This window comes from Dasypus novemcinctus, chromosome 1 (assembly GCF_030445035.2).
Source record: "Dasypus novemcinctus isolate mDasNov1 chromosome 1, mDasNov1.1.hap2, whole genome shotgun sequence".
Taxonomy (NCBI): domain Eukaryota; kingdom Metazoa; phylum Chordata; class Mammalia; order Cingulata; family Dasypodidae; genus Dasypus; species Dasypus novemcinctus.
Window position 1 is genome coordinate 84707878 of NC_080673.1, and position 20870 is coordinate 84728747.

Here is a 20870-nt window from a genome sequence, read left to right on the forward strand (position 1 = left end):
AAGAATATATTAGTAAGACTTCATACCTTTCTAGCCCTTTTAATTATGAGAACATTTATGATCTTTTAGGTTAAAAGCTATAATTTTTAAACCCAAATTAAAGTTTTTTTCTTCAGCTCGCAGGAATGACTACCACTGCCTGTCTCCCCAGCAGCTTGGAGTTGTTGTGTCTGTGTGTGCACATATGTGTGAACACGTGTGCAAGTGTGTGTGATTGAGTGCATATGTGAATAAGTATACTTGCATATTATGTGTGTATATACATGTGAGTGTGCAAAGTCTGGGGCCCACTCTTGGCAGAGTATGTAATGCCCTCTTTATTGATGATGATCTTCCTTGTTTTAAATTTTGCTTTTCTAAGTAAATACATAGCTACTACTGCTTCCTTTTGATAAGTGTTAGCATGGTTTATTTCTCTCCATCACTTTATTTTAACCTATGTTAATACTTGTATTTAAACTTGGTTTCTTATAGATAACATAGAGTTGGATCTTGTTTCCTTACCCACTCGGACAATTTCTGTGTTTAAATTGTAGTTTTTAGATCATTTACAATTAAGTTGATCATTAACATAGATGGGTTAATATCTACCATGTTTATAACAGATTTCTCTTTGTTGCATTTGCTTACCTCACCCTACCCTGACCCTCTTTTTCTGCCTTCCCTGGTTTTAATTGAGCATTTTATATGATTACATTTTATCTCTTCTCTTAGTATAAAATTATAATTCTTTTTGTAATGTGTAGTTTTTTCTCTAGGATATACAACATACATTTTAAAATAACTTAAGACTACCTTTGGGGAAGCAGACTTGGCCCAGTGGTTAGGGCATCCGTCTACCACATGGGAGGTCTGCGGTTCAAACCCCGGGCCTCCTTGACCCGTGTGGAGCTGGCCCATGAGCAGTGCTGATGCGCGCAAGGAGTGCCGTGCCATGCAGGGGTGTCCCCGGTATCACCAGAGTGTTCCCCCGTGTAGGGGAGCCCCACGCGCAAGGAGTACGCTCTGTAAGGAGAGCCGCCCAACGCAAAAGAAAGTGCAGCCTGCCCAGGGATGGCACCGCACACACGGAGAGCTGACACAGCAAGATGACACAACAAAAAGAAACACAGATTCCCGTGCCACTGACAACAACAAAAGCGGACAAAAAAGAACACTCAGCAAATAGACACAGAGAACAGACAACTGGGGTGGGGGGTGGGGGGTGGGGGGTGGGAGGTGGGGGGGAGGGAGGGAGAGAAATAAATAAATCAATAAATCTTAAAAAAAAAAGACTACCTTTGAATAACACTCTATCTTTCATATGTAGTGCAAAAAGTTTGTTACAAAGTATTCCAAATCCTCCCTCCCATTCCTGGTGACATTCCTGCAATTTATTTCAATTATCCATATACTATACTTACCCAATATATTGTTACTGTTGTAAGATCAGTTAAAAAGATGAAAATTAAACAATTTTATTTCACCTTTTCTTTTCTTCTCCAATAGTTATCCTTTCTTTGGGAGATGCAAGTTTCTGAATTATACCATTTTTCTTTTTCCTGAAGAACTTCTGATGTTTGTTTGTTTGTTTTTCAGGAAAGGTCTATTGACAATAAATCCCCTCAATTTTTGTTTGTCTGAAAAAGACTTTATTTTTCTTTCACTTTTAAAAGATTATATTGTTGGATATATAACTCTAGGTTGGTGGATTTTATCTTTCAGTACTTTAAATATTTTCCTCCACTCTTCTTGTTTGCAAGCTTCCCAGTGAAAAGTCCATTCTAATTCTTATCTTTGTGTGTCAATAGATAGGTAAGTTATTCTTTCTGCCCTCCCCTCCCAGCTTCTTTCAAGATTTTGTCTTTGTATTTCTACTGTTTGAGTATGATATGCCTGGGTGTATGGCTGTGGTTTTTTTTGTTTGGTGTTCTCTGAGATGCCTGGATCTGTGCTATGTTGTCTGTCATTATTATTTTTTTATGTTATCAATTATTATTTACTTCTTAACCTGGTATTCCAATTTTGCATACATAACACCTTCTGATATTGTTCCACAGTTACTGTATGTTCTGTTCTGCTGCTTTGTGTTGTTTTTTTTTCCTTTGCACTTTGCTTTGGTAAGTTTTTATTGACCTATCTTCAAGTTGTCTGATTCTTTCCTTAGATGTGTTGAGTCTACTCATAAATTCCTGATTCACTGGCTGGCACCAACTGAGAAAGCATGCCTTCAGTGGTGAAGGTATTCGAATGCTGCCCACTCATGGAGGCTTGTGTGCACTCTTTAGGAGTCATAGTAGTGGCGATTGTCACCTCTAACCTACAGCACAGGAGTGCTTGTGGGAGATCCAAATCCTACTCAACCTCTTTTACCTTCTGCTTCAGCTCGCATTCAAGCCCCTACATTGTGGTGAAGGAATCCCTCTTGTTTGGGATTAGCTGCAAAATAACTCATGCCAGGATATTTTCCCTGGTGTCACTTACCCTATAGGAAATTCATGATCCCTCCCATGGAGAACAGAGATAAAAATAAATAAATCCTTTTGTATGATTTTAGCGTGAATCCAAGTCTAGGAAGCCATTTTTTTTTCCCTTTCCAGGGATCCCACCCACTTCATCATCTCAATGCTCCAAAGGTAAGAAAGAGAAAAGAATTATCAGAAGTGTAACATGTTTTTGAAATTTTAGTTCCTCTTTTGAAAGGACACAGTGCATACCCTCTGGTTAATTGTTGTTATCAAATACTGCCTTGAGGTTTATGCAGGAAAAAGGGAGGTGAGTTCTATAGAGTTAAAATTTTAAAAGTCTGGGTAATTGTCAATGCTTTATAATGCTCCTTGGTAGAAGCTTTAAAATGTGCATTTGAGTAAGCGAAAGTTTTCTTTCAATACATTCACCCTCTATCCATAACATGAATTGTTTAAAATATTATAAAAACACATTTTAGAAGATAGAAAATATTACTATTTTAGAAAAAGCACATTAGGAGATCATTTCAACCTCTGTCTTCAAGTCATTAATAAGAACTCCCTTGTCTCACTGTTCTTCCATCCCATTCATTCGGCAGATTGAATTTTAGAAAAAATTCAACTCTCTGCTCCTTCCAGACTTACAACTCGCTGCTAATTGATGTGATATTGGAATATATCACACAGATTAGGGTCTGCATAATTGTAAATGGGCTTTTCTGGACCCTCAGAGCAACCAAAGCCTGCTTCTATACAGCTGTGGTTTTAAAACTTTTTTTTATGTCTTTCAGTCTTTTGTTCTAGTCATCCTTTCATTGCTTCCTCTATAGGAGACAGCATCAATCAATTATCTAAGCCAGAAACCAAGTAGCATCACTGATATAAAAAATATCCTGACATCAAGTCAAACACAAATCATTAGAGATTCAATATCCTTAGCATCTCTTGAATCTGTTTCTCTATTTTCCCATTGTCACTGTTCAGGTCATCACATCTCTCAATCATATGCCTATAAAAATTTCTAAAAAGCCTCCCAAACTCTAGTTACCCCACCTCCTTCTTCCTAAGACAGCTACGTTACCCTTCCTAAACTGCATGCCTAACCAGTGTGTCCCTTCCCTACTCAAAATCCTTTCATAACTCTCCATTGCCCTTTGGGCCACAGTCCAAACCACTTAAGAATTTAAAAGATGTCTATGAACTAATCTTTTCCTTTCTCCTGTTACTCTTTGCGTGGACCACACTGCACAACTTTAGTTGGTGAATGCACTCTCTCAACAACTACCTTTCCCATATATATGTCCCCTCTGTCTAATACATGACCTTAACCCCATATCACCCACCCTTTCTCCAACACATTCTCTAACTTGCATTGACCCCACTCATCCTTCAGGGTCTCAGCTCTAATGTCACATCCTTCAAAAAGCCTTTCACAAGTCTTAGATCAGTTTTGTCATGTCCCACCCCCTGCACGCCTACATAGAGCTGCTGCATTTCCCTATCATATTGTATCATGTTGTATTACAACCTGCTGTTTTCCTTTTTATATTCCTCCAGGCAAAAACCATGTATAAAGTAGTCACTATTATATCTCCAGCTCCTAGTAGACTGCCAGTTACTTAGTAGGTATTTAATAAATATTTGTCATTGCTTCGTTTTTAAATAAATAAAGATCATCATCTTTCACTGAAAAGTGTTGAACTCCATTTGAGGGCATTAGTGAAGCTTACACTGATCACTAACAACCTGTTTTCTCCACTTAGTGGTTGAACTGCCCATCATTCTTTCTGGGATTATGAATTTGCCCTTCAATAATTTTTATGTGGCATCATTGCAACATGACTGAAAAGGAGGTCTGATCCCTTGAAAAATAGAGATACACTCAGTAGTACAGATGGAAAGCAGCTTCTGTTCTCTCCCATCCTGTAAACATGGAGAGATCTTCATTGCTCAAAATCAGGGTATTCTAAAATGTAATTTCCATGACATCTAAACCCTTAGTTCTGACTTGCCTGATAATGAAAAGCAAAACAGACATTTTCGTAATAATGATATGGTTCTGAGAATGTTCTGTCTTTTAATGATTTAAACCTCTATTAATGTACAAGAAAAATGAAGTGTAAAACTCCTGATCACTGAAATACAGCAGGAGCCTTCTGCTCTCTGTTAGAACAGCTGCCCTATTTACTGCTGCTCTGACGAAGTCACTGCCCAACTTCTTTATTCCGGAAGGTCGGTGTTTACACTCTAGTGAGTCTTGAATCAAAACAGTTCTGATTTGTTAATAATTCACTAACCAAATATTATGACTGAAAAACTGGGACACTGGTAAATAATCAGATGTGGGATAGAACTTCTGTTGCATTTAGTCTGATAATGGAAATGGAAAACACAAATAAAAATGTAATTTAGCAATTCATAATATCCTGTTAAATGCCAGCTGTTTTCAGGGTTTGAGTATAGTGTTTTGTTTTTCCCCTCACATCTCTAGAACTTCGGGAATATTTGGGAAGTAATTGAGTTAATCCATGTTTTCTGGATAAAGAAAGTATTTGTCACTAAGATTGAATTTTTCATTTAATGATAAATATGCTTTGCACTCCTAGTATGTGTAGGGCATTTTTCTAAGGACTGAGGATGCAAAATTGACCAATAGCAGCAAAGTCCCTATATTTATGGAGTATACATTCTAACATGGGGGAAGGGGATAGACAATAAATTACCAAAAAATATACAATATGTCAGGTAGTAAATGCCCTGAACTTTGTTTTAGGGTTCACAGGGTGAGGCAAAGCGTGACATCAGCTCATAACACTAACCCTGATTAGTGTCTTCACAAATCTACTCACTGCACTTTTGAAATGAAACAAAGGATTCCATTTAACAGTTTCTTCCTATATTGATTTTTAACTTCAACTGTCAGTAGTGATTCTGATGGATAAAACTTACAATTATTTAAAAAATCCATAAAGCTTCAAAAGAACTTCATGTATTAGGTATCAAACTTAGTTTACTCATTTTCACTCTGGTATATATGCATCCATCATTTTCTGGTTTAACTAGAAATTATATTAATTTTTTTTAAGATTTATTTCTTTTATTTATCCCCCCGCCCCAGTTTTCTGCTCTCTGTGTCTATTTGCTATGTGTTCTTCTTTGTCCACTTCTGTTGTTTGTCAGCGGCACGGGAATCTGTGTTTCTTTTTGTTGCGTCATCTTGTTGTTGTTGTGTCAGCTCTCCATGTGTGCAGCGCCATTTCTGGGCAGCCTGCACTTTCTTTCGCGCTGTGGGGCTCTCCTTCCGTGGCACAGTCCTCGCGCGTGGGACTCCCCCATACGGGGAACACCCCTGCGTGGCACGGCACTCCTTGCGCGCATCAGCACTGCGCATGGACCAGCTCCACACGGGTCAAAGAGGCCCAGGGTTGAACCGCAGACCTCCCATGTGGTAGATGGACGCCCTAACCAGTGGGCCAAGTCCCCTTCCCTATATTAATTATTATATTTATAGTTATATAAATTATAGTTATATAACTATGGTATTTATAGTTGATTTTGTTGGAACAAAGAACCACTGACTTTGCTTATGAAAATACCTCCGAAGTAAAAATCAAATAATTTAAACTTAGATTTGATACATTAACTCTTTTAAAGTTACTTTAAATTAATATGTATAACAATGATAATTTTAATACAATGTTTTTCAACTTACAAAATACCCTAACATATCCCTACTCATTGTACCATCACAAAAACTTCTAAACTAAATGTTTGTTTTCATTTAATAGTGGAGACTCAGAGAAGCTAATAGTTATAGTAATGGCAGAGGCTATCCTCAAACTCAGATTTTCTGATTCTAAATTCCATGTTTGTACTGCCTTATTGAATACAAACCAAACCAATGTGCATAATAGCAACAACCATAGATCGTTTTCTATATTAATTCAGACTTATGCAAAACACAAAGACTCCCAGGATAATATTTTAATTGCTAGCTCTTCTGATTTGTTAACTATTCAATTACTATTATTCACTTCATTAAACCTGTTCCAAATCGGAAATCAAAGATTTAGTTTAGCTCACATACCCAAGGAAAGCCTTCTTTTTAGTAGCCAAGGATAGTGGGGTGTTAAAACATCAACTAGGAATAGTGATTAATTATGAATGCCTGTGATAATGCGCATCTCACATGAAACTACATTTTAAGTCAAATGAAACAAAAGAGCCCCTCAGCTTAGGGAAGCAGCCTGAGTGGAAGATCAATAGCTAGAGTGTATCCTGAGCAGAGACTTAAAGACGTGAATTAATATATTCTTAGCTGTCTGCTTTGTTCCTGTCCATCTGACCAACAGATGGTGGGATGCGTGCAATTTTGGACTCTTGCTCTCCCTCCCTCCCTCCCTTTCTTCTTCTGTCCTTCCTTCTTTCCTTCCCTCCTCTTCTACCACCTCCTTCTCTTCTTCTCTGCTTTCTCTTTATACTTAATTTCTCCTCCCATGAGTGGTGCTCAGAGGAGCACATCTGTCTAGTTGAATTAAACGTGTTTCTTAAAGCGCAGAAGATTGCCTTTATTTTCGATACCACGCATTTCTTAGTAGAAATGTGTTTTTAGTGTTTCATGATGGAAAATCTTTTTATCTGGTTCTAATGCTGCAAAAGAAATAAAATCTTCCCAAATGAAATGATAGCTTCACTCTATAGTATTTATCCTGTAATGTCCAGCTTTAACAATCAGTTGGAATGTACGTGTGTGTATAGAAATACTGAAATATCAACTTCTTTTAATTTCCAAAAAATAATTCAAAACATATAAATGAAATTTTACAGTGAACCAATTTTAAGAAAAGCCCAAATAAAGTGCTGTTAGTTTCCACCCAAGATTGTTAAAAATAAAATCTACCAGGTAATTAAAATGATTGAAGGAGAGGAAGCAGAAAATAGGAGAAGGAAGTCTGATGAACTTGTCGCTAACATCCCTGGCAGAATCAAAGTGTAAGAAAGAGCATGATGCTGGATTCACTTGTCTTGACTTGAGTCCTAGCTTTGCTGGGACTCCTCAGACAGGCCACTTGAACCCCTCAATGCTTATCTTGTTTTCTGTAAAGTAGGATGTTTTTTAGATACCTAATTGAGCAACACACAAAAAGTAAACAGTAAACCACTTTGTATTGTTAAATAAATAAATTAACATTATGATTCAAAAAACATTTTAAGAAAAGAGTATTTCCTTAAACAGCCATCCCAGTAAATGTTTCATTTTTGTTTTCCATATGTAAATAGTGGATTCTAAAATACTGGCTATCTTTAGATTAACTGGTAGAATGATATAACTATATTAGGTTTGGGCAAATTTTCCTTACTTATTGTAGCTGATGACAAACACTTACATAAACATTTACCAACTTATTAATTTCCCAGGACTGAAGAAGTATTACTTTGGGTGCCTACAACACAGTAAAAATTATATGTGTTATTGCACAACTGGTGTGTCATATGTTCAAATCAAATAATGCATCGACATTTAAACTGGAAATGTTAAGCATAGTCTGTCTCTTAGAATCTCATGTGTGTTTCCATCTTAAATTCGTAATAAAATTAAGAGGCTAAAATGCCTTTTACAGGGGAAAAAAATGAGTTCAATGCAAAGCTCTTCAGATGGGTCATCAGGGACACCTTCCCCTATATTCCATCTCTCTTCATGTTTTATGAGGACTAAAAGCATGATCAATAATTTAACAAGCTAATGGACATATTTTTAAACACAATGCACTCATTCTGCAAAGGTGAACACTGGCAGGACCACAGAGACAAAATTGGAAACTGACTGCTGATATTTAATGCTTATCTTGAAAGGTACTGTCTATAGCATGAATACAGAGCAAGCTTCTCTAAAATGGGATGCATTTCTTGCTTTGCAAAGTTAATGTTTCTTTTTCTATTTGTTATAATAATTTTTTTTTCCTATAAACTGTGTGTCTGACTATCCTGCAAATGACTTGATTTAAAGGCACCCTAAGGCATGGAGCTAATATTTTAATATTTAATGTATACTTTAAGTAAAAGCATGTGCTCTAAAACTGACTTTAAATTCCAATTTAATACTGAATTACATATTCAGGGTTTTTAAAAAGCTTTTTATTTTAAAATAATTTCAAACTTACAGGACAGTTGCAAAAATAATATAAACCCCATATACAGAACTCCAACATGCCCCTAAATACCCAGATCCACCAGTATTAACATTTGTTACCTTTACCTTATCATCCATAATTCATCTCTCTCTGTCTCTCTCTCTCTCTCTCATCATCATCATCATCTATCAATGCCTCAGATGTTTATTTGTTCATTAGGAATTGTCTAGTATCCTTTCCTTTCAACTTGGAGAACATCCTTTTGGAAATCTTTTTAAACTTTTATTGAGCACCTATTTTCTTCTTTATTAGAGAGGTTGTGGGTTTACTGAACAATCATACATAAAAATATAGGATTCGTATATACTGCTCCACCACCACCGTGTTGCAAAACTGTTGTTTTATTTTCTCTTAAATAATAGTTTTATTGCAAAATACTTTCAAACTTGCAAGACAATTACAAAATGATACAAAGCTCCATACAAAGAACTCCAATATATCCCTACCTCCTATCTGCTCCCATACACCCAGATCCACCAATGTCCACTTTTTCCAGTATTTGCCCTAACATTTTAGGTATCTAGCCATCATTCTATCAATCCATCTATTGTGTTTCTATCTGCCTATTTATCAGTCCATTTTCTGAACACTTGAGTATAAATAATTTCTTTTTAAATACCATTTATTGATACATATTCATAAAATATATAATCCATCAAAGGTGTACAATCAATGGTATTTAGTATAATCACAGAGTTGTGCATTCATTACTTCAATCAATAGTAGGGTATTTTCATTACTCCAATAATAATAAACAAGAAACAAACAATCAAAGACTCTACCCCCTTAATAATCACCTCTCAATCTATCTTTTCCTTCCTTTACATATCTGTTATTTTGTTTTGGTCTCTCTAATTCATTTGTATTTATATTTTTTATATATGAAGTCAAACAATGTATAGTATCTTTTGTCTAGTTTCTTTCACTTACTATATTTCCTTTTTTCACACTTAATGGAAGAATATTAATATATTACTATACTTTACTATTCATAGTTTTCCTTGTTTGTATTTTTACCTGTTATTAACTTCTTGTAACATTAACATACATTGGTTCTGTTTCAAAGAAAAACAGTATTATACATGCAATATTTCCCATACTCATATTTCACATGAGGCTTTGTTATGCTAAGCAGTCCCGTATTATATTTTTTGGCTTTCTTTCTAATCATGTACAGGCCTTTAAACTTCCCTTTTAACCACTATTATACCCATATAATAGCTCTGCTAGTTACAAAACATGTGATGTGCTTTCACCACTACCATTCATTTACTCAACATACTGTCTTCCAGGTTCATGCATGTTGTCATATGCTTCATGACTTCATTTCTTCTTACAGCTAAATAATATTCCATCATATGTACACACTTCAATTTGTTTATCAGTTCATTGGTTCACGGACACCTGGGTTGTTTCCATTTTTTGGTGATTGGAATAATGCCTCTATGAGCATCATTGTGTAGATGTCTGTTTCTGTCTCTGCTCTCAGTTCTTCTGGGTATGTATCTAATTGTGGTTTTGCCAGGTCACATGACAAGTCTATATTCAACTTCCTTAGTAACTGCCAAGCAGTCCTCCACAGTGACTGTATCATTCTACATTCCCACCAACAGTGAATAAGTGTTCCTATCTCTCTACATCCTTTCTGACCTTTGTAGTTTTCTGTCTTTTTAATAGTGGTCATTCTAATAGATGTGAAATGATCTCTCATTATAATGTTGTTTTGCAGTTCCCTAATCTCTAGTGATGTTGAACATTTTTCACGTGTTTTTATTCACAATTTTTATTTCTTCTTTGGAAAAATGTCTATTTAAGACTTTTTTCCCATTTTTTAATAAGGTTGCATTTTTATTGTTGGTTGTACAATCTCCTTATATATCACGGATATTAAACCCTTATCATATATGGCATTTCCAAAAATGTTCTTGGATTGACTAGGCTGCCTTTTCACTCTTTCAACAAAGTCTTTTGAGGCTCAAAAGCATTTAACTTTGAGGAGGTCCCCTTTATCTATATTTTTTTCATTGCTCAAGCTTTAGGTATAAGGTTTAAGAGACCTCCACCTAACCACGAGATCTTGAAGGTGTTTCCTTACTTTACCTTCTGATAGTTTTGTGGCCCTGGATTTTATATTTAGGTCTTTGATCCATTTTGAGTTGATTCTTTCACAGGAAATGAGATATGGTTCCTCTTCTATACTTTTGACTATGGATATCCAATTCTCCCACCACCATTTGCTGAAGAAACTGATTTGTGCAATAAAGTGAATTTGGCAGGCATGTCAAAAAACCAGTTGATCATAGAGGTGAGGATCTATTTCTGAACCCTCAATTCTATTCTATTGATCAATGTGTCTATCTTTATGACAATACCAAGCTGTTTTGACCACTGTAGATTTGTAATATGTTTCAAGGTCAGGAAGTAAGAATTTTTCTAGTTTGCTTTTCTTCTTTAGGATGTGTTTGGCCATTCGGGTCCCCTTTCTCTTCCAAATAAATTTGGTAATTGTCTTTCCTATTTCTGTAAACTAGGCAGTTAGAATGTGGTTTTTTTGTGTGAGAGAAAGCAGGCTAATTAATGCTGGTAGAAGGACAGAAGGGGTGCCTCTAAACTGCCTTCCCCAAACCAAGGAAGCAGGAAGTTTTACAGATTCATACGGGGAAGGGTACAGTAGTTAGCATCACAATGGCAGATACACACAAGGGTGAGCCTAGTTTTGAAATAACTATAATCAAGGGTAAGTTCAATCTGGAATTACCATCGAAATAGTAAGTTATGCGAGGGTGATGTTAAGTCTAGACCAGGGGTCCATGGAGCCCCCAGAGGTCCATGGAACGATTTCAAGGGGTCTATATAAGTATTAATTGAAAATTAAAATTTAAAAAACATTATTCTTGTGGGGATATGTTGGTGTGGGAATGATATATTTATTAAATAATATACAGTATAGTGTGGACTTAGTAAATGGTGCATAGTTTTCACCTGACTGGCAAAGGGGTCTGGGGAACAGAAAAGTTAAGAACTCCTCGTCTAGAGTAACCATAAATGGGGTGAGACCTGTTTAGAATGACTATCACAATAGCAGGTCTAGGCTAAATCCAGCCAGTTTCAGTAATTTCAGATATTAACTTTTTGGAATTTTGTAATATAAAGGCATCTATGAAATTATTTTGTAATTATATTTATTTGTTAATTCTTAACTTTTAGTTACAACTCTTCTCTCTGTTTTGTGAAATTCCCAATCTTGTGGATAATCTAGACATTGCATCTTCCTGGCTCTTTCATGCTGTACAAGAGGTGTTGACATTGTGGGGTAGAAGAATGCAGCTGGTTGTCATCCTAGACGTCTGGGATCCAGGCTTTTCTGGCATAGGAAAAATTCAGAGACTTTCTGAAAAATAAACTTAATACATAAATTGAGAATTATAGGTTTAAATAACCATGGTATTTTAGGGAAATCAATTAAAGCCTTTCTTAGATAGAGTCTAGAATATTCTTTGGGCTTTGCCTGCTCTGGAAGTTTGTACTACCTGGCTGAAACCTGCATGCAGGTAACTTCCTGTATCTCTATCCTGCCAACTCTATCTAAAATCTCATAGCCAATAAAACTATATTCTATTTTATTTCTTTTCCCCCTTTTGGTCTAATCCCATATTGTCAGGGATGCCTATCCCTGGGAGTTATCAAATCCTGTGTTGTCAGGAAAAATATCTGGAAATCAAATCCCACATTGCCAGGAGAAACTTCATCCCTGGAAGTCCTATCCCATGGAGGAGGGAAGGTAGTGAGAGTTTAGCGTGGAGATGCAGGCCACATTTGAGTAACAAAGAGGTTCTCTAGAGGTAACTTTTAGACATTAAGTATATTAGGTTTACTTTCATGCATACCACAAATAAAACTCACTTGTTCATAGTGAATAATTCTTTTGATATGTTGTTGGATTCTATTTGCACATATTTTTTTGAGAACTTTTGTAATTATGTTCTTTAAGGAGATTGGTATGTAATTTTCTTTTCTTGTATTATCTTTATCTGGCCTTGATATAAGGGTGATGTTGTCTTCATAAAATGTATTGGGTAATTTTCCCTCCTCTCCAAATTTTGGAAGATTTTAACCGGCTTGGTGTTAATTCTTCTCAAAATGCTTGGTAGAATTCACCTGTGAATTCATCTTAGTCCTGAACTTTTTTTTTTGATGGAAGATTTTTGATGACTGATTCAATCTCTTTAAATGTTATTATTATTAGTTTGTTGAGTTGCTGTATTTCTTATAGAGTCAATGTAGGTTTTTTGTGCAAATATGTCTATTTGATCTAGGTTATTTAATTTGTTGGCATACAGTTTATCATATCCTCTTATGATCCTTTTTTATTTCTGTAGGGTTTGTCATTATATTCCCCTTTTCATTTTTTATGTTATTTATCTGTATCTTCTTTCTTTTTTAGTTTGTTAGTTAGCTATGGTTTTGTCAATTTTTTTGGTCTCCTCAAAGAACCAGCTTTTGGTTTTATTATTTTCTCTATTGTTTAATTTTAGCAAATTCATTTATTTTTGCTCTAATCTTTACTATTTCTTTCCTTTTGTTTGCTTTGGGATTTGTTTCCTGTTCTTTTTCTTGTTCCTCTGGATGTTCAGTTGGATCTTTGATTTTACCTCTTCTTTTTTAATATTGGCATTTACGGCTATAAATTAGCCTCTCAGAGCTGTTTTTGTTATATTCCATAATTTTTGATAAGTTGTCTTCTCTTTTTCATTCATCTCAAGAATCTAGTAATTTCTCTTATAATTTCTTCTTTGACCCACTGATTGTTTGGGAATGTGTTGTTCAGTGTCAACACATTTGCATAATTCCCCCTTTCCTGCCTATAATTTCCATTACAAGCTGAGACAGTACATTGTCAAATGGCAATTATTTTATATTTACTGATACCTGCAACATGCGGTTTATCCTGGAGAAAGATCCATGAGGATGTATAATCCACTGATTTGGGATGCAACGTTCTGTATAGGTATGTCAGGTCTAGCTCATTTATCATGTTGTTCAAACTCTTTGTTTCATTGATAATATTCTGTCTAGTTGTTCTAACTATTGATGTCATTGGTGTGTTGAAGCCTCCAACTATTATTGTAGAGTTGTCTATTTCTCCCTTCAGTTTTGCCAGAGTTTACCTCATGTATTTTGGGAACCCTGATTAGATGAATTGATATTTATGACGTTACACCTTCCAGGTGGACTGTCCCTTTTATTAATATGTAATGGCCTTCTCCAATCTCTTAAACACTTTTTTGCATTTAAAGTCTGTTTTGTCCAATATTAGGATAGCTAACCCTGCTCTTTTTTGGTTACCGTTTGTGTGGAATATCTTTTTCCAATCTTTCATTTTCAGCCAGTTTGTATCCTTGGGTCTAAGCAGATGATTCTTTTGTAGGCAGCATATGGATGGCTCATGATTGTTATGCATTCTGCCAACCTATATCTTTTGATTGAGGAATTTAATCCTTTCTCATTCAATAATATTATTGTAAATGCATTAATTACTTCCACCATTTTATTCTTTGGCTTTCATATGTCATTTCTTATTTTCATCTTTCATTTTACCCTTTTGGTTATCCTTTCTGCTAGTCCCTTGTACAGTCTCCTCCATGCCTCTCTCTCTTGTCTCTTCCTTTCATGCTTGGTCTGCAAAAAGATAGCTCCCTTAATGCTTCCTGCAGAACCCTATTCCTTTTTATGAACTCTTTTAGTGTCTGTTTATTTCATAAGTTTTAAACTCACCTTCCTATTTGAAGAAAACTTTTGTTGGATAAAGAATTCTTGGCTGCCAATTTTTTTCTTTCATTATCCTAATTATAACACTGTCTTCTAGCCTCCATGGTTTCTGATGAGAAATCCACACTGAATTTTTCTGGGCATCCTTTGTGCCTGATGGCTTGCTTCTCTCTTGCTGTTTTCAGAATTTTCTTTTTATCTTTAGCATCTGGCATTCTGAATAGTATGTGCCTTTGACATTTGATATTCTGAGTAGCATGTGTCTTATAGTAGGTCTGGTCAAATTTTTCTGATTGGGGCTGAAATTCTTGGACTTGTACATTCATTTCTTTAATGAATGTTGAGAACTTTCAGTCATTATTTCCTCAAATACTTTTTCTGCACTTTTTCCCACTCTTCTCCTTCTAGAACTCCCATGACATGTATATTGTTGCATTTTGTCTTATCATTCAATTCCCTGAGACCCTGCCCATTTTTTCCCATTCTTTTCTGTGTTCTTTTCTCTTTTCAATCTCAGCTGTCTTCTGTGTCATTTATTCTTTCTTTTATGATTTCACATCAGCTATTGCGTACTTCTAAAGTGTTTTTTTAAATCTCACCTACTGTTTCCTACATTCCCATAAACTCTGCTAATTTTCTATTCAGGATTTCAAATTTTTCCTTATGCTTGCCCAGTGTCTTCTTGATTTCCTTTATCTCTTTAGCCATATTGTTTTCAAGTCATTGATTTGATTTAGGAGATTTGTATGAACCTCATTGATTAGTTGTCTCCATTCCTGTGTTTCATCAGGATTTTTGAAATGATCCTTTGCTTGACCCATTATCTTAGTATGGTCCCTTATCTTAGTATGGTTTGTAATATTTTGTTGATGTCTAGGCATCTGATTATGTCGGTGAGTCTACTCTGTTGCTCACCTCTCTTTTGCCTAGAGATTTAATGGTAGGAGGCTGTGTGTTATTGTTAATCTTTGATTCTTGGTTCAATCTACTCTAGCTTTTTAGATTTGTACTTGTTTAGTTCAAAGCTTGGCCATCTAACTCTGGCTGGAACAAAGTGACAGGGGGTTCTGCCCCAGGGTTATTGAGAGCCTCACAAATCAAACTTTCTCAGAAGCTGTTCTACTCCCCTTGTTGGCAGCCCTCTCCTTTATCCCCAGTAGGAAATAATTCCACTCCTCTCTGTGTCCTCAACAACAATTCCTGGTGAGTAGGGAGCATATTTGAGAGGGTTGAACTTCTTTAATCCCCTGTCAGTTCCCAGGGCAAACAATTATGTGCTCCATCCAGACTAGAAGGACTGGTGGGACATAGCAGACCAAATCTGTTGGCCAAAAACTGAATCACCTTAAGCTGCATCCTTCTATCTCCCCTTTCCTGGGGAAGTAGACTGCTGTGCCCCCTTCTGTCTGTAGCTACCTGCCAGAGAATGGAGGACTCAAAACTGTCTTCTCTGAGGGTACAGCTTTTACTCACAAACTTTTCCAATAGAGTTTTTTTTTTTTTTTATCTTTTCCTTTGCCCCTCTCTCCTCTGTGTGGTATCCACAATTCCTCTGGTGTTCTAAACCCTAGAACATTTTTCCAGGCAGTTTCTGCCTTCCATCTAGCTATTTGTCTTAGGGAGACATGAGTCCTGTGTTTCTTTGGTCCTCCAACTTTCCGAAGTTGTGCTTAGTCTCCCTTTAGGAAATCTGACAGGCCTGTTCTAGTGCTGATGAAGTCCCTCAACTTTTGTTTAGGAATATCTTACTCTCTCCCTCATTTTTGAAAGCCAGTTTTGCAGGTAGGTGTAGAATTCTTGGTTAACATATTTTTGCTCTCAGGACTTTAAATGTCTCTCCACTGCCTTCTTACCTCCAAGGTTACCTATGAGAAATCAACTGCTAATCTTATTGAGGCGTCCTTGTATGTGACACATTGTTTTTCTCTTGTAGCATTCAGAGTTCTTTCTTTCTTTCTGTCATTCATCACTTGAGTTGTAACATGGTGTGGTGTGAATCTATTGGGGGTTTTCCTGTTTGGAGTTGATTAAAAATCTTGATTATGTATATTCTTGTCTTTTGTTAAACTTGAGAAGTTTTCATCTCTTATTCCTTTGAATATTTTCTCTGACACTTTAAATCTTTCTACTTCCGAGACTCCTACAATATGCACTTAATTGTGTCCCAGAGGTTTCACAGCCTCTATTTACTTTTCTTCATTCCTTCCTTCTTCTGCCCCTCAGATTGGATGAGTTCAATTGTCTTATCTTCAAGTTCACTGATTCTTTCTTCTGCCTGCTTCAATCTGCTTTGAGTCCCTTTAGGGAATTTTTTGATATCTGTTACTATAGTTTTCAGCTCTATTTGGTTCCTTTGCATAATTCCTCTTTCTATTAATTTTCTTTCTGCATTCATCTGTAGTTTCCTGATATCCTTTAGATTTTTCTCCACATTTTCCTTTGGTGCTTTCAGCATACTTACAGTTAGCATATTTAGGGATTATCATTTTTGTAAAGTCTTTGTATGGAATGTTCTAGGTCTGATCCTCCTCATTAATGGTTTCTAAACATTTAATTTTCTCCTTTGCCTGGGCTATTGCTTCTTGTTCCTCTATGTGTTTTGTAGTCCTTCACTGAAACATGCATTTTTGATATTTTAATGCATTACCATTGAAATTTAGACTCTGGGACATCTGCTCCTTAAGTTTACACCAACTAGTGTTACAGCTGAGTTTTCTTTAAATAGCAGAAACCAACAATAAAAGAAAGAAAAAAGAAAACACCTTTCCAAGTCTTTGCTGATTGACTTGTGTGTGTACTCTCTTTCAGAGCTCATCCTTACAATGAGTTTAAAGAATAGCTCCAGGCCAAAGTGTAGGGGCCACCTTTCTGCACATGTATCTTATCATGAGCATATGTGTGTGGCCTAGGGAATTCTGTTGTCTACATGGTTTCAAATGTCCCCTCTTCCCTAGGAAATAGTGTCCTCATGGTCCCAGGCACTGACTTATGGTCCCTACACCCAACAATCCCTGGCCCCAGGCAGCCATAACTTGACTTTTCTCCCACAGAATTCCATGGGAGAGTTCTGTGACTGTCTTCTATTTGCAGCGCAAGTTCTCAGACATCCAGACCTTCAGGCCACCATCAGATCTACATGTTCCCATTATGCACATGAGGGTTTATCAGCTGCCTCTAGAACCAGGACCAGGGATTTGTACTGGTTGGGGGCGGGGGGAAGGGGGAGGATAGCTTTACATTGAGCTGCTGAGGGGTCAGGGAGGGGCTACCAGTCAGAGCACCACAAGATCCTGCTTTTTTAAAGTAACTTTCTTGAATGAGAGTTTTGTCTATTACTGCAGTCCTTTAATTGTTTTATGGAACTTTGATAAAGACGTTTTTGCCAGGTCTTACTAATTATTTAAACTTCTGTTGAGGGATGGAGCACTGAAGTTTCTCATTCCACTATCTTGATCATGACAGGTGATATATATCATGTTATTGATATTAACAACTATTCAATTTACAATGATGTGTTTGCCATATAAGGAGGGAAAGCAAGGAAACTGTGGGATTGGCAGTCTGAAAATATTTTAAATGAACATAGAAAAGGGTTGATGCTTTGTTTTATGGGCAAAATGAGGTCTTTTTAAATTTTAATTTTCCCTTTTGCCTCTCTATTATATTTTGGAATTAACTTAGGAAGAGATGCAAAAGTGAAAAACTTTCAAAAATATTTAATTGTATAACTAGTGGTAAACACTCGACAGGGTAGCAACTTGCCCATATTTATATAATACTATTGTATTTGTTATCATAACAGTACTTTTACCCATATTTAAGGATTATCCACAGTGTTCAGTTATTCTTACCCTATCCCCTCTAACAAAGATTTATACATTACTATATATGAATCCTCCCTTTTCCTTTGGCAGCAGACATGTCATTATGGATTTATTTCTTAGGTAGTGATTTTCCCAAATTTAAGCTTCATGTTTTGGGTCTGGCATTCAGGTTAAAGAAGAATTATTTTGTTTCCAAAGAGAAATTAGATTATGAGAGTGCCTCCAAGTTTGTTTTTACGTTTTTACAACAGGTAAAATGAAGAATTTGGATTTCTTTCTTGTTTGTTTGTTTGTTTGTTTATACCAGTGAGCTTTGAGAGTTGAGGAAGGGATTTATATAGAAGCACCAAAGGCAGGGAAAAAGCAGTGCAGAGGCTTGCTGGATGACAAGCAGTGGTATCCAGTTCTTGGTGACCCTTCTGGCAGACCTGGTACAGTTAGCCTACTCATACTGACACTTGATGTCTTATTCTTAACCTCATCCATTGAACAAGATGTCCTTGCCAGATAAAGCTCTGCCTGTCTAAATCAAATCATATCTCTGAGCTGTATTTCAAGGTACAGGGAATTGTACCTAGAAACAATTTGCACAGTCATATCTTTTCCATATGTTACTTTGGGGGATATTGAGTAAGAATATTTTTCCTAGATACACAAGAAAATAATGATCAAAATAAGTAAATAAAGGAACAGGATAAGCAGAAAAACATACACTATCACGTAAAACAAATGGTAGGCATAGAATATAAATCTGTAAAAAATTAGTTGTTTGCTACTACATCATAATATATATATCCTTTTATTTCCCTTACTTATGATTCAAAACAGTTCATTCTTAATTTGGTTTACTCTCCCTACACTCTCTGAATTAGTTTTTTTATTTTTAAGCCATTTGTCCAGATATACCAGAACTAAAATGCACTGACTGAACATTCAGTGCTTTTAGCAAGCCATAAATGCATAGTTAAGCTGTGCTTGCAGATTTTTTTTTCTTAAAGTGCAGTTAATTGACCATATACTAGCTTTGATTTGTTTCTAACCAGTAAGGTATGCACACATGCTCTCCCACACAAAAGTAACCATCATGACCAGGGTGCTTATTTTTATTCTCAGCAAAGGGAAATTTAAATGTATCAGCATGCCTCAGCTTAGGACCACACAACATCTCCAAACTCTGCTTTCTTTCCTAGGCATATTTTCCATTTTCCCTGAATTAAGCTGAATACTTACTTCACAAGACAAGGCTGCCCACCAATAGAAATTCTAGATAAGTGTCTTGGAACTAGTCTGCTGCAGAATGTTTTAAAAGCATTACATTAATACATTAATGAAATCATAATATATGTCTGCCCATGATATGAAAATAACCCTTCCGATGCTCTCAGAGTAGTATTTTTGTTTTTAAGATTGTCAGATTTTAGACATTCACAAGTGCCTAAAAGTTTCATCTTAAAAACAGTGCTAGAGGGCAGGTGACAGATTTCTAGGACATGATTATATTTCTTCAGGCATTCAACTTGCAGCCTGGTTTTTCATAATTTCAGTCCTGGGAAACCATAATTACCTGAAATATACTACTTACGCTGTCTTATTTCTTAATTACAGTAGTGACATGAGATAAATGTATCCTTATTAGGATCAAATGCGTATTATTTTGTGGTGATTATAAAGAAGTTCTCAAGACAACAATTGCAATTATATGGTCATCAACTACTGATACTATGTTATGTTCTAGGAACTCTGTAATTAATTCCTGGCAAAAGAGCACTTCTTATTTGAGATAAAAGAGCTCAAGAGAGAGATTGGTAAATGTAAAATCTAATGACATATATACCCTGAGCTTGTTCATATGATTTGTGTGAATCTTAAATAAGAACTTTGTATCAACTAATATTTTCAAGATTTAATTTAAATTTCTATCTAAACAAGCTGTGCAAAAATATTCTTCAAAATGGTCTTTCTCTTTTTTGACCTTTAGAATAAAAAGCTTTGATACACTCCAGGGGGATAAATGGCCTGGAAATACGATAGGAATGATATTGGCTTCCACGTTAAATTTGCAGTCTATAAGTAATATTCTTTCCAAATACTATAATTCATTGTCTTAAAGGTTTTTTTTTTAATTTGAAATTTCAAAAACAATTTATCTGCTGTCATTCCAATTTAAAAGAATAAAGGAAAACAAATTGTCAAGATAATTCTTACAGAGATTTTCCATTTCTGCAGAAATATGTTCTTTTTTTCCCTTTGAAAGAGACAAAGGGAAAAAGCACATAGATGTTATACTCAAAATACAAAAGTGTTTGGTTAATGTGTTGGGGCTATGACGTTCGACTTGAGAATCAGACTCCCTGAGTTTGAAATCCCGCTCTGCTACTGATATAACTGGGAGTGGACATTCTAAAATTTCTGTTCAACTTCACATATTATATTTAATTTAATGTCATTATTTGTAAATTCTATTACCCTTACTTTTCTAATGAAGGTAATGAAATGATTACAATACTTCCATTGCTCTGAAATAAATATGAACTTGACATGATTTTTTAAATTCTGTTTTTGTTTTTAAAGTTTTAGATTACATAAAAGTTACATCAAAGATATAAAGTATTTCCATATACCCCACCCCCTGCCCCTCT

At 35.7% G+C, this 20870-nt stretch overlaps 1 protein-coding gene across 2 annotated transcripts in view; it reads left to right on the forward strand.

Moving 5' to 3' along the window:
* Positions 1-20870, forward strand: part of LOC101442209 (N-deacetylase and N-sulfotransferase 4) — a 292548-nt gene that overhangs the window by 225899 nt on the left and 45779 nt on the right. The gene's annotated exons all lie outside the window — the stretch shown is intronic.